The sequence below is a fragment of the Poecilia reticulata genome, chromosome 1 (assembly GCF_904066995.2).
Source record: "Poecilia reticulata chromosome 1, P_reticulata-male-v2, whole genome shotgun sequence".
Taxonomy (NCBI): domain Eukaryota; kingdom Metazoa; phylum Chordata; class Actinopteri; order Cyprinodontiformes; family Poeciliidae; genus Poecilia; species Poecilia reticulata.
The window spans coordinates 19,010,872-19,024,296 of record NC_088830.1 but is presented as its reverse complement, the minus strand read 5'-3'; the positions used below and the strand labels follow the sequence as shown (position 1 = coordinate 19,024,296).

The window sequence follows — 13,425 nt, the reverse complement described above, 5'->3', positions numbered from 1 at the left end:
AATAACCGGGTGTCCTGCTGGGTGATCAACTAGTGCGATTAAATGCAGTCCACTGGCAAAGTGGAATGCATCTCTCGCAAGACTCTGGAAAATCCTTTCACTAAGCTCTTCTGACACCTCCGAGAGTACGTCCACATTTATATCTCCAATTTTTCTCAAAAGCAAGATCAAAATGTTGCTATGTTGTTCCTCAAAGATTTGTCGGACAAGATGCAGAGTTGGTCCATCTGCAGCCTTTTCAATCACTTCCCAGAGAAGTTCACTGAGAAAGTTTCTCTTTCTGTAATCTGGGCTCCTTTGACCAGGATGAACTTTGTTGGACAAGGTTTTTTTCACTTTTGTCCAAAAAGAGACCTTAGGCCTCACGTCCATTTCCCTCTGTGGGCTTTCGTTGTTCATCTTTATTGAGCTGAGCTAAAACGTCCAAATGAATCTTGTGTTGACTGACTTGTTAACTGATTTGTGTTAACTGATCAGAGAATTAACTGATCAGTTGGTGATGTCATGTACTCTATGACATCATAAAGTCAACCTCAGAAGGGCCTCATGACACAGACATCATTTGAAGTCATGCTGATGACATCATTGTCAGCAGCATGGCAACTGTTGCTAGGGGTAATAATAGCACGTAGTGAGCATGCGCTATGAAAAAAACTTGAATCTGTGGGCACTAAATGCATTATTCCCACAAGTCTGAACTGACAGTGATTTGCTCAGCTTAACAGGAGGGGCCAGGAAACCATTTGCCCGTCCACTTTACCGCCCTACCCATTTTTATTTGTTATTTGGGTTCCATCTCCTAACAGGCATAGGGCAAAGTGCCAATGGAACTGCTACATGACCTGGTGGGCCGGTCTATCAGTCAAACCTTGTGATGCTCACTTGTGTGTGCCCACAAAAGTGAAAAAAAGGGCATGCATTTCTTTAAATGTTTATGGGATTATGATAAGAAGATATTTTATTTGTTATCAGGGGTTTAATGACGATGGGTGCAGTAACGGTGTTTCACCGGTAGGTGGTGCATGGGGACTCTGAGCTGCCGTTTCTCATAAGCTGAGAGATGGTAAAAACGGTGAGCTTTGCTGGAGTAATTAAAGACACAAGTTCAAATCCATGCTGAGAGTGGAACTCCTTCAATCAATGCTCCTCCGCAGCACTGATAGGCTAAGCAATGTATCGTGATCCTCTGCAGCAAGTGATGGCAAAGCGTGTGTGTCTTTACCTCCGTGTGTCTTTACCTCCGTGTGTCTTTACCTCCGCGTGTCTTTACCTCCGCGGCAGAGGCTCCGCCGAAACCCTGAGATTGACTCATCGAACCCCTGGCGTTCGATCGAACCCAGGTTAAGAACCACTGATCTAAAGATTAAATCTCCTAAACAAGTGGTCCCCAAACTATGGCCCGCGGGCCGGATCCGGCCTGCCGCCACATTTGGTCTGGCCCCCTGAACAATACCAGAAAGCATTCAGATTTTTTCCATATATTGTATTTTCCGGTTTATATGTGGATTTTTCTTCAACCACCTTTACAGGACAAAACTTATTTAGCAGGAAGTTTTGTCCTGTAAACTGGGTGTTTTGTTTTGCATGGCGCATTGCTGCCATCTTGGACTTTTAGGGAACTGCTTGACTTCTATGTTATTCAATCAGTACGGTTGTTTGCTAGCGGTAAGCAGATGAACACACGTGTTTGCTATGAACGCCGCATTCCAGGTTTCCCTCAATGAAATATATACTAGTGTTGAGGAAAATTGACTATTTTTAGTGTTTAACACAGTTTAAACTTTTTAGAACAAATTTCTTAATTTTGAACAGGTTTCTGTTAGTGATTTGAAACCAAATACTATTGCTGGGTAAGTACTGAATAGAGATCTGCAGGAGAGCTTCTGCTCAGACCCCTGGGGTCTTATCATTAAAGACAGGAGGTCATAAATAAACATATGCAGGAAGGTGGAGGACAGTATCACTTGAATTACTGTGAGAAAGGGAACTTTGGTCGATCACATAACCAGGATGAGAAGTCTTCCAAAACTAACATCTGACATGGTGCAAAACTCAATATAACATAAAATGTTTTAAATCACTAACACTTAATTTGTCAGATACTTTTCTTAGTTGTTAATACATGCTTTGACTGAAAATTGTATTATTTTGTTTTAGAATTAATTTAGTCAATGATGAATGTATTTGAAATTTTATTATTTCTGACTATATTAGAATCAAATGAAAATGTTTTGTTTAGTATTAGAAAAATACTTAGGTTTATGGTGAATAAATGTCTTAATTCTAATTTGAATATTATAATAGGTTAGAAACCGTGTTGTACTCCATTATTTTCTGTTGATATTATCTATTGCTTTTGTTTGATATCAGGACTAAACTCTGAAGATGCTGAGTGCAGAAGAACAAAATTGGGTTTTTGGAGACAACTTTTCATTGAATTAAAATACAGTGTTAAAGGTTTGTTCCTGGCAGAGCGGGAGAGAAACCAGAATTTCACAGCTACCTGTGAGGTTCCTTCATCTGTTTCTCTTTGCCCAGATGGCTGTAGAGCCGCAGGAGGCCGGATAGTGTTAATAAAATACATTTAAAATAAGTTAGTTTTACAATTTATCATGACTTGATTGAAATACCCTAATTATAGTTTTAAAATTTATAACATATTCTGGCCTATTGATCTTTATTTTACCTGTAGTTAAATCAGATGGTTTGTCAAGATCTCTGATCTGTCCTTTGTCTGTCTGGGAAACAATCAGTAGGAAGTTCTAGCTTTTCACACTGATCTGTGAAAGCCATAAACTACCATGAATTCGGAGAGTCTGCTTCCACCTTATTTAACAAAAGGAGGAACTGGTGTTTGATCTTGTGAACAAATCGCAGGGATTTTCTAAATTCAAAAGGGCCAGAGATGCCTTCCAGTTGGTCAAGTAGAGATACGCCTTATTTTTGAAACATTAAAGAGGAAAACACGCCTACAGGTATAAAAGTTTGTGCACAAGGGAAATAATTCAGAAAAAGCTGATTTTAGTTAACTTCTGCACCAGCTCTTTCTCCAAGGACGTCCTTGATATTTCTCTGTCTTCTTGTCTCAGGTAACAATGTTTGTATCTGTGTTTCTCCAGTTTCCTGTTCTATCTTATATTTTCTTCTGATTGGATTAAATTCTGTAACTCTGTGACGTCAACACGCATTGTTGTGTTTCCGTCCCCGCACGTGGCAACGCGAGAGAACCCGAGATCAACGGGAAGAACCAGAGCCAGATTTTTTTTGCTAAATTTAATTATATAAATAATTCTTCCTTAACACTAGTCAGTCCCAGTGACCGTTTCACTAACGGTTTTTGCCCATTTTCTTTCTGAGTAAAAATCAATCGAGAAACGCCACCCCTCCCCCCTGAACAGTTTCAACCTTCCCCCCTCCCCACGTCAGCAATTTCCGGCAGCGCAGGTGATAAACGTGTAACCCTTTTTCTGTTACAAACTGACTCCGACCCCCAACCAGAGAAGGGAAAAGTTATGTGGTCCTCACAGGAAAAAGTTTGGGGATCACTGCTCCATGTCATCTTCTGCCCTCTGTTCACCCACATTCAAACCACATGGTCAATGCAAAGTACCTCATGAATATTAAGGTGTATAAAGATGAGCCAGCTGGTCAATGTTATTTCATGGGCAACAGTGGCATCCACAAAGAAAATGATAACGAAACAGAATTTCACCAAGGCAAAGATCAATGTATTGATGACTGATTAGGAGTATCAAATAAATAACATTATTTTAACAATAGAAGTAGTGTGAAAAAAAAAAGGCAACAGCACCACCAGGAGGCAGATGAGACGCTCCACAGCTGAGTGGGCAGGAGTTCTGCTTTAATGCCCCTCATTTTAAAGTGCATCTCCTCTGTGGTGTGGAGGTTTAGAAAACGAGTGAAGAGTCAGTGCCTGGGAGTGTAGTTTGGCAACATGTTAAAACAGACCTGAGAGATTTGCAATGGTGTAAATCTTTGCTCTCCATATCAGGGGGTTCTCAGTTTCTCATTGTGTACCATAAAAACTGCCACATGCAGTCAAAGTTTATGTCCAGAAGTCTGCTGTCAACAGCTGGACCCCAAGTTCACACAATCAAAGTAGAGTTGTCGCAAGTTTGACTGACTGTCCCACAGGACAGTCAGTCACACTGTTTTGCTGGGCTGAATTTTGGACTCCTCTTATATAAAGAATCAGAATGAGAGAAGTTTGGAAGTTTTCCCTTTTAAAAATATAATCTAGTTGTCTAATTAGGGATTAGATCCACAAACCACACCTTGACAGCTTTTATGTGTAATAAATGGCTCATCCTGATTAACTTGTACGTACAGCATATCAATAAAAGCTAAATTTTATTTCATTTTCCTAAGTTAAAGATATACATAAGCCTTTATCAGTATTGATTACTAAAGATAGGTAAAGTTCTTCAAAATAATTTTGCTATTGCTCTTACAATAACCATGCATGTCTTGATGATGAAGTGCAAAATATAATGAAAGACAACATAGCAAAAGTCTTCATTGAAAATGTTTATTTTTAGTCAAAACTTGGTGAAGAATGACATTTGTCCAATTGTTGAGTGAATAGAAGGCATCTGGTTAAAACAGCAGCCATTGAATCTGAAATGAGAGGAGATAATAATACAATTATAGATTCTCTATATACCAACTTCCCAAAAACAGACTAAGTTAAATATCGATTATTTACAGCAGTATTGTCACAAATCTGTTTTTCAGTATTTGTCACTCACTTGATCATTACTGATTGAGTAGTTGTTGGAGCAGGGCCAGGATCTGGGCCAGAGTTAATGTACCTGTAGCTGCTGCTGTGGTCGTTGTCGTGGTGCTCTTTAAGGAAATATATGGAGATTACACAGAGCAGAGGATTTTTTTCAATACTGATACACTAACTTATGCTGAGGTTTAATCTAAAGGTTAGGCAGAGAGGACACTCACCTCATGTGAGCCAGAACCAGAGCTTGAACGAGCAAAACGCTGGTGCTCCACCTGCACAAGGTTTGACATTACATGCAGTAAATCTTTTCACAATAATAGCGAAATAGTGCATATGTATAGTGTATAGTACATACACTATATATATGCTCATTGATCTCATATAAAACAAAATATTATATACTTACAGGTTCAGCCACAATGAGGCTCAGGAGGCATCCAAGAATAAGTGCTACCTTCAGCATGGTTGCAGTAATTATACCTGTTGGAGCAGAAGATCAAAATGACGTTCTGAAGTAGAATAGAATTTTAAAAAATCACTGTATAAATACAAAAACAATATAAATAAGGGAAACCATCACACCTTCAGTAGGTTTTCTCTGAGACAAGAGAAGAGTCTGTAGTGTTGCTCTTTGGATGTTGAGCTTCTCTTTTATACTTTTACAGATGCAGAAATGTTGCAAAACTGTGATTACATATAGGCTTCAAGGTGTGGCTGAGAATTAGTGACTAAAGTTATTAAATTGTGGACAAATATCCCTATAACATTCAGGTTTACCTACATTTGAGTGTCTAAATAACATTGTGAAAACCTGTTGAAAGAACCGGTGATTACAAGTTTCAGCTTATTGTTGGTGAACTGCAAGAGACACAGCAGCTGATTTTCACCGTCACTAAGTTTTGTGACTGAGGTTTATATTAAAATAGATGGAGAGAGCCTCCTCTGTGGAAACTGTTAAGTTTAATGAGAATAATAACACTGAGTGACTTGCCAACAAAATCAGTGTCTTACTCTTTCTTTTGCTTTGTTTATGTGTATAAACACATACATTTTCTTATTGAGATTTAAAATTCATACACTTGTTGTCGATAAAGTTCATAAGTGCTTTTATTTAATTATGTTTTATTGATGAATTATTTTTAGATAGTGGTCAGATTTTCAGTTGTCTTACAGATAACTTAACCCAACACCTCATTACAGCTTTTTTATGTTTTTAATATCTCTCTGTAAAATTTACAAGATAAACATGAAAATCAAAAGACTTTAACATGACACATCTTGTATTTAAATTAAGTTTTATAATTGTTTCTTTGCAGATTCCCTGTTAATCATACATGTCACGTGAAGATGTCACGTGAAGTGAAAAAAATACTAAACACATTTTTATTAAAGTTTCTTTTTAAATCTCTCATCTATTTATATTGAAATCATCTAAATATAGTGAGCAAAATGGGTAGAAAGTTTAACATTTTATGTAGAAGGTGTTTAACAAAGAGTGACTGATTGTTTGAATTTAAGTTTCCACACTCAGCAGCAGAGGGGAGTGTAAACATATAACGGGGAAAATTGATGAAATGAATAGATCAACTCTGGGTTGGAAGAAAAGACAGATGGCGGTTTCTGTGTTTGGTGTTTCACTTCAACACAGTTTGATGACAGTTTTCTGTTTTTATTCTGTAATATAATAAACGTAAGCTTCCATACACCCTGTGATAACACTGAGGGAAATTGCAGAAGTTCTGCAGAATCACCATTATTTGACTCATAAGAGAAATAGGTTGGATGCTTTTTTTTCCTCTGGAATGAAATAATTCTGCTGTGATGATTTATAACTAGTTTAGAAATAGCTGTAAAACTTCTATCAGCACTAACTGGTTCTCACAGGTCTTTTGTTATGTCTTTCCAACTTCCTGGAGTGTTTTGTGTTGTCATTAAGCTCTTGGTCTATTTTGCTTATTATCTGCTGCTGAAAACTTTTGGGATAAACAATTGACATTGCAAGGCTCCTACTTTACTCTGTAGTTCACCCATTCAGATATATATTTATTTTTTTATTAATTTTTCTATAGCAATGCTGGAAAACACATATGTAATAGTATTAAAACTAATATTTTCCGCATTCATTTAGCCTGATGATGCCAAATCAAGCTGTAACCATTGGAAACAATAAAAGTTTCTGCACAAACTGAGCTCATCACTTGGAGTTGGATGTGCTTTCATGTTAAAAAATGTTCTGTCAATTTTGCTTTTTGCATTAGCTGGGATAACTTGGTGTAACTCAAATGTCTCATCCTGATTAACTTGTACGCACAGCATATCAATAAAAGCTACATTTTATTTCATTTTCCAAAGTAAAAGACATACATAAGTCTTTATCAATATTGATTACTAAAGATAGGCAAAGTTCTTCAAAATAATTTTGCTATTGTTACAATAACCATGCATGTCTTGATGATGAAGCGCAAAATATAATGAAAGACAACATAGCAAAAGTCTGTATTGAAAATGTTTATTTTTAGTCAAAACTTGGTGAAGAATGACATTTGTCCAATTGTTGAGTGAATAGAAGGCATCTGGTTAAAACAGCAGCCATTGAATCTGAAATGAGATGAGAAAATAATACAATTATAGATTCTCCATAAACCAACTTACTAAAAACAGACTAAGTTAAATATCAATGATTATTTACAGCAGTATTGTCACAAATCTGTTTTTCACTCACTTGATCATTACTGATTGAGTAGTTGTTGGAGCAGGGCCAGGATCTGGGCCAGAGTTAATGTACCTGTAGCTGCTGCTGCTGTGGTCGTAGTCGTGGTGCTCTTTAAGGAAATTAAGGGAGATTACACATAGCAGAGGATTTTCTTCAATACTGATACAATAATTTATGCTGAGGTTTAATCTAAAGGTTAGGCAGAGAGGACACTCACCTCATGTGAGCCAGAACCAGAGCTTGAACGAGCAAAACGCTGGTGCTCCACCTGCACAAGGTTTGACATTACATGCAGTAAACCTTTTCACAATAACAGTAATAATATCTACATACAGTATATGCTCATTGATATCACATTAAACATTACAATATTATACTTACAGGTTCAGCCACAATGAGGCTCAGGAGGCATCCAAGAATAAGTGCTACCTTCAGCATGGTTGCAGTAATTTTACCTGTTGGAGCAGAAGATCAAAATGACGTTCTGAAGTAGAATAGAATTTTAAAAATTCACTGTATAAATACAAAAACAATATAAATAAGGGAAGCCATCACACCTTCAGTAGGTTTTCTCAGAGACAAGAGAAGAGTCTGTAGTGTTGCTCTTTGGATGTTGAGCTTCTCTTTTATAGCTTTACAGATGCAGAAATGTTGCAAAACTGCGATTACATATATGCTTCAAGGTGTGGCTGAGAATTAGTGACTTACAGACTATTAGTTATTAAATTGTGGGCAAATATCCCTAATAACATTCAGGTTTACCTACATTTGAGTGTCTAAATAACATTGTGAAAACCTGTTGAAAGAACCGGTGATTACAAGTTTCAGCTTATTGTTGGTGAACCGCAAGAGACACAGCAGCTGATTTTCACCGTCACTAAGTTTTGTGACTGAGGTTTATATTAAAATAGATGGAGAGAGCCTCCTCTGTGGAAACTGTTAAGTTTAATGAGAATAATAACACTGAGTGACTTGTCAACAAAATCAGTGTCTTACTCTCTTTTGTTTGGTTTGTGTTTAAACACATACATTTTCTTATTGAGATTTAAAATTCAGACACTTTTTTTGTCGATAAAGTTCATAAGTGCTTTTATTTAATTATGTTTTATTGATTAATTATTTTTAGATAGTGGTCAGATTTTCAGATGTCTTACAGATAACTTAACCCAACACCTCATTACAGCTTTTTTATGTTTTTAATATCTCTCTGTAATAATTACAAGATAAACATTGAAATCAATAGACTTTAACATGACACATCTTGTATTTAAATTAAGTTTTATAATTGTTTCTTTACATAGATTCCCTGTTAATCATACATGATATCAGGACATTATTATACATTCTTGCAGAACAAATGTGCAGAACTCTCCATTTACTAATGTTTTGCAAATTTCACATAATCAGAATATTTCTTGTAAGGTTTAGGACACTGAGTTCTACATTTACAGTTAATTACTATATATATATATATATATATATATATATATATATATATATATATATATATATATATATATATATATATATATATATATGTGCCCTTCTACATATCTATGTACAAAACTTTTCACTGGTTAAGTCACAACATTAACTTATTTCCTAAAATATGGCATGACAAGCAGTTTGCAGGCTTCACTGGGTGTTTGTGAAACAAAACCACTAAGTCACATAATTTGTTTTTAGGAAAATTGTGATATCAAAGTTTTGCAACTTTTTACCAAGGAGTCTTATAACTGTAACACACAGTGGCGCAACTACACATTATTCAGGTGGATGCAAAATCATTGATCGGCGCCCCCCAACCGCCAACCCCCCCCCCCCACCCCACCCCCCCACCCCCGGCCGAGGACGGAACGTCAGGGTGAAGGAGCGACGCTCACTCAGCAGCACCCCCCCCCCTCCCCCGAGGCGACGATACGTGAAGGGTAAAACTCGCTACATTTACCTCGTTATGTGCGCGAGGTGAAGGAGCGTAAGGCGCGCATTAGTGTACGGGAAAACATCATTGGCGCGCCGCCCCCTCCAGACGGGGTTTTGGCGCCCCCTCTGGTGCTGCGCCCCTATGCGTTGCATACCCTGCATACCCACTTTTTGCGCCACTGGTAACACATACTCTCCAGAAAATAAAATGTTTTTCCATCATTTTGCATACTTGCAAAATGAGAAATTATATTAGTACAACATATTAATTAAGTGTAATTATAGTGACCTCATTGACCCTTTGAATTAAATATAAATGTTTTGGGGTTAAGGAGTTAATGTAGATTTCAAAGATTTGATTTCTCAATGTATTTGTTCCTAGAAAGGTATAAAAGAATAGATCATTCAGATCAACAACCAATGATCTTCCACTTCTCTTCCACTTCTTTGAATTTTCCTTTCTATTATTTATTTGATTGAATTAGAATCTGTACTTATTTATTTCTCTCTCAGGAAAGATGACTGCAACCATGTTGAAGGTAGTCATTGTTCTTGCCTGCCTGCTGAGTCTAATTGTGGCTGCGCCTGTAAGTATAACATTATTATATTCAATTAAACTAGCAGCGATAACATCTCTGTTATCATTTTTGTTGTAATAAAGTATAAAGCAGGTTTTAAATCTACAAACAAGAGCGTTTTGGATAATTTGACTCTGATGGAGTGACTGCTTTCTCTCGCTTACTTTTAAACCATTTCTAAGCATCACTGAATGTAATGGATATTAATAATTATAGTGTTAATTGCTTATAGTGTTATTGTTGTAATAAAGCAGAATATGTTCAACCTACAGACGGAGCATCAACGCTTTGCCCGTTCTAGCTCTAAAGAGGTGAGGACTTTCTCTGCTTTACATTTAAAACAATCTTGAACATAAGTTACTGTATCATCACAGAGAAAAGCCTCTGCTGTGTGTGTAATGATAATCTTCTTGATTTCCTTAAAGTCAAGCTCAACTCTCTCGCTGGCTAACCTCATCACTCTTCTCCAAGCAATTATAGCTGCAACTGCAGCATAAAGCCTGCAATGTTACCAGTGACCAGTCAGTGAGTGACCAATTGTTTGAAGTAGTAGATGTTAAACTTGATCTGTTTCTGATCAGGTTATTGAGTTTATGCTACTATTTCACCTCTTCTCATTTCAGGCTCCAAACCTGCTTCTCTGACTAGAATGGTTCTTCACTCAACATTCAGGAAAACATTTTTCCCTTCTGCTTGTTTGCGTGACAAATAAACCTTAAGAATGAAAATCCTCTCTGTGCTGGTTTTTCTTAATAATCATCCAGTCTGATACGGTTATCCTCGTGAGCAGAGCTGGTGCTTATCTCCAGCAGTAACGAGGCAGGGTGCGCCCTGGACAGGTCGCCATCCATCTCTGAGTAAATCATACATAGCAATATTATCCTTTAATTGTTATTTCTCACTCCAGTCTTAGCACATTTACTCAGTTTATAAGAATTAGTGAACATTTTTCCATACCAAAGAAATTCCAAATCCCATCCATCCATCCATCCATCCATCCATCCATCCGGTTTGGAGGTTCAGCTCCTGTCACTTTATCAATTATACATATTTGCGTCGTCTTCTTAGTGTCTGACCTCAGATCACCATAAAGGTTTCTTGTTTTAGCTCAGTACTGATTACCAAATATATTTCTATTTGCTAAAAAATGAGAGTTCAATCTGGAAAGACTCAGACGGAGAAAAAGAAAAAATTTAAAGATTTAATGACAGGAATGAATAACAGTTCTTTGGCGCTCGGACCCCGGCAGCTGATTTGAGCTGAGATTTGATGTGAACTCGATGAACATCCCGATAACTGATTAGGGATGCTCTCCCCCGGGGCCCGGCTCTGGTGGTGGAGGTCGGGAAAGGGTGCTATCCTGGAGAGCCGAAGGATGTGGGTGGAGAAGGGGCAGTGGTGGGTTGAACTCAGCTGGGAACCGGATGACGGCTTGAGTGTGGATCCTTTTATGCAGAGCTTGATTGATGATTGGACGCGCCGGGGAGGACCAGCGCTGAGGTTGGAGATGAGCATGACGCCGATGGGCGAACGAAGGGGGCGGAGTCTTCCAGCTTGAATTTTCGCTATCAGCTACATAATAATGAGAAAGAGATTCTGTTTTACTTTTTTTGTTTTATTGGAGGTGTGCTGAAGTTATTTGGTGCAATTAGCGTATCACTTGTGCCAGGCCCGTGCAGAGACCACTAAAGGGGCAGGTGCTCAAAAAAAAAGGGCACATCTAACTGCATTCTAGGACAGAATATTAACAGCCACTCAGCTTTCAGAGTTTAATAAACAATGATAAATTACAAAAATGTGAGATATGCAATCAAAGCTAACGAACATCTCCATATAGAGCATAACACTATGCCTATGTAAGCTATTTTATTAGTAATTTCTTTCTGCTGGTCTTTTTTTTTATAGGAAAGTTTTGCAATATTCAAACCCGCAATTTAGCAAGATATGTAAATCAGAGCTGGACTACCAGACATATTTTGTCTTTACAGAATTACACTATTAAAAATATAAATAAGGGCACAATGCAACCTTTTAGTGTACTGTAATCTATAAAAAAAGAGCTGCCTGTTTGCTGCACTTGCAGTGGAGATGAAGACGGTCCATTCAAGAAAGCAGAGCTGCATCAAACTTTAATGTGGAACTGCAGAAAAAAGAAACAAAACAAAAGCAAAAACTGAATTGTTAATGCATGTCATCATGAGAAAAGCCTACTGACTTTTGCTTAAAAAATTTTTTTAAACATTTAAATCACATTTGTCTCATGAAGTGCATTTTTTGCAAAACAAACTTATTTTGCATGTCAGAAATCTTCTTAATATTCTAAGTTTTTGTTGGAGTCAAAGTTTTGCTTGTGATTCTCGTCTTGAGCAGGGTCTAAAATCGGAACAAAAGATTTCTGTCATGATGGGTTTAACGGATCCTACCCACATGCAAGAACACCATAGGAGACGGAGTTATAAAAATGAAAAGTTTATTTTACAGAAGGCAAACAACAGAAAGTGAAGCTGGTCCAGGAACTGCTCGGCTGCTCTCGGAGCACTGAGAAGACAAGGGGAGTGTGGTGAGTTCAAGTGCTGGGAAATGGGAGTTTGTGAATGAGTAATGGGTAAACTTACTGGCTCTGTGTTCAAAACGGCTTGGAGGGGACTGGTAGGTTCAGGGGTTCCTTCAAACTAATGAGTCGTCTCCACGTGAGGCTTGGTGGGTCGGAAAATGGCGTTGGAGGGCGGACAGGAAGGTTTGTCACAAGACAAAAATTAGTTATTTAATTAAAAAGCTTTTTAAACAAAACGATTTGTTTTTTAAAAAGAAATAATTACAATTCCAAAAGTTTTGATCACACTATTATTTTACTTAACTGAGGTTAGTTTTTTCCCCCCATTGAATAATTGGGAAAACAAATGCAACTTCATACTCTGCGAACCAAACCCTAAAATCTGGATTGAGTTTTTTTCCTCTTCATTAATGACACACTTTTATTACATTCATTATATCTATCATGGTAATGAATATCCTTGTTGGACTTTTATTTAAGTGTTATTCTCCTTCAAGATACATTTACCTAACACCAGAATAAATGAAATGTACATTATACAGCAAGGGAAATTAGAAGATTGTACATATATCCATTATGGAGATGATCGGTTTTGGACGGGCGATGTGCCCTTATTGCATAAGCGATACTAAAGAATGACTGATATCAGATACAGGGGAGAAGCTTTTTAGTTGTCTTGCTTTGCTAGCAAAGTCGTTAGCTAGCAGCTAGCTAATATCACAACAACAAAAGCCTAATGTCTGTATGATAAAAATACTGAATCGATAGATAAGAACAGTTTTTCCTCACCTGGCTGTCTCCTCCCCTCAGTAGTTCTTCAGAGAAAGGCAGAGGCCTGTCAGTGTCTGTTGTATTTCATTACCTCTCTGCTTAAACCGCGACTCCGAGCTGAAGCAGAAACGAT

The 13,425-nt window shown here is 37.5% G+C and overlaps 3 long non-coding RNA genes across 3 annotated transcripts; 1 reads left to right on the top strand and 2 right to left on the bottom strand.

The window, feature by feature from the left end:
* Positions 1–4,535: 4,535 nt before the first annotated feature.
* LOC145551999 (uncharacterized) lies at positions 4,536–5,466 on the bottom strand. Its single transcript, XR_014087921.1, has 5 exons — positions 5,336–5,466; positions 5,160–5,233; positions 4,975–5,025; positions 4,770–4,866; positions 4,536–4,638 (listed from the first exon to the last, which is right to left on the bottom strand). It is a non-coding gene; the product is annotated as an uncharacterized LOC145551999 (long non-coding RNA).
* A 1,780-nt stretch (positions 5,467–7,246) lies between these two features.
* On the bottom strand, positions 7,247–8,122 carry LOC103467515 (uncharacterized). The gene is made up of 5 exons (XR_534086.2): positions 8,024–8,122; positions 7,848–7,921; positions 7,684–7,734; positions 7,476–7,575; positions 7,247–7,351 (listed from the first exon to the last, which is right to left on the bottom strand). It is a non-coding gene; the product is annotated as an uncharacterized LOC103467515 (long non-coding RNA).
* Positions 8,123–9,883: 1,761 nt separating this feature from the next.
* Positions 9,884–10,723, top strand: LOC145554517 (uncharacterized). The gene is made up of 4 exons (XR_014090519.1): positions 9,884–9,976; positions 10,240–10,278; positions 10,393–10,492; positions 10,591–10,723. It is a non-coding gene; the product is annotated as an uncharacterized LOC145554517 (long non-coding RNA).
* The last annotated feature ends 2,702 nt before the right edge of the window (positions 10,724–13,425 follow it).